The sequence below is a fragment of the Myotis davidii genome, unplaced genomic scaffold (assembly GCF_000327345.1).
Source record: "Myotis davidii unplaced genomic scaffold, ASM32734v1 scaffold118, whole genome shotgun sequence".
Classification (NCBI taxonomy): domain Eukaryota; kingdom Metazoa; phylum Chordata; class Mammalia; order Chiroptera; family Vespertilionidae; genus Myotis; species Myotis davidii.
Genome location: NW_006290441.1, coordinates 1,449,012 through 1,449,696, shown reverse-complemented (window position 1 = coordinate 1,449,696; position 685 = coordinate 1,449,012). Strand labels below are relative to the sequence as shown.

The 685-nt window shown below is 49.8% G+C and overlaps 1 long non-coding RNA gene across 1 annotated transcript in view; it reads right to left on the bottom strand.

Annotated features, from left to right (window-relative positions):
* The window catches only part of LOC107183035, a 2,401-nt gene extending 1,935 nt beyond the window's left edge, over window positions 1-466 (bottom strand). Inside the window, exon 1 of the long non-coding RNA XR_001513813.1 lies at window positions 339-466. This is a non-coding gene — a long non-coding RNA (uncharacterized LOC107183035). The remainder of the gene's footprint in view (window positions 1-338) is intronic.
* Window positions 467-685: the final 219 nt, after the last annotated feature.

The following is a 685-nucleotide window of genomic DNA, read 5'->3' as shown; positions in this document are numbered from 1 at the left end:
CCCGCTTCTCCCGTAGGAGTCTGGGTCCCCAGAGACTTGCCTGGAACTGGAGCTCAGACCCTGAGACTCCCTCCGGATTGAAAACAACAGCCACGCCCTCAGCCGCCAGCCCACTCTGTGCGCACTCCGCACCTTTAGTATTTCACTTCAGCACTGCGCCTCCTCTGAGTCTGGGTATGATATTCTCTTTCCTTCTAGTTGTAGAATTTCCACTCAGCCAGCCTTCCTGTGGTCTGGATGATGTCCATTCCATCCTTTTGTTGTATCTCTGAAGTGGTTGTTCTAGGCAGCAATCTCCGGCGTTAACCTATGCCGCCATCTTGGTTTCCCTATCCAACTTCTTAATCACCATTCATTTCCAAACCTGGTGGATCTCTTAAGTGGAGTTCCAATGAACTCCCCTTCTGCTTAGTTTGTCCACAGTGAGTTTCTCTTCTTTGCTACCAAGAACTCCCCCAATTCAACCTTGGCAGAGGCAGGCAGGCTTTCTAAATGTGGACCCATGCTACTACCTGGAGGAGAGTAAGACTAAGTTAGATGAAGCGGGGGGGGCGGGGGGGGAGGAGAGATAGTAGGGAGAGCAATGTTTCAGGCAGATAAAATAGCCTTTGCAAAGGCCCAGAGATTAGGAGAGATGAAAAAATAAAATGTAAAAGAGGGGAAACAGCAGATGGCTTGAGGTCTT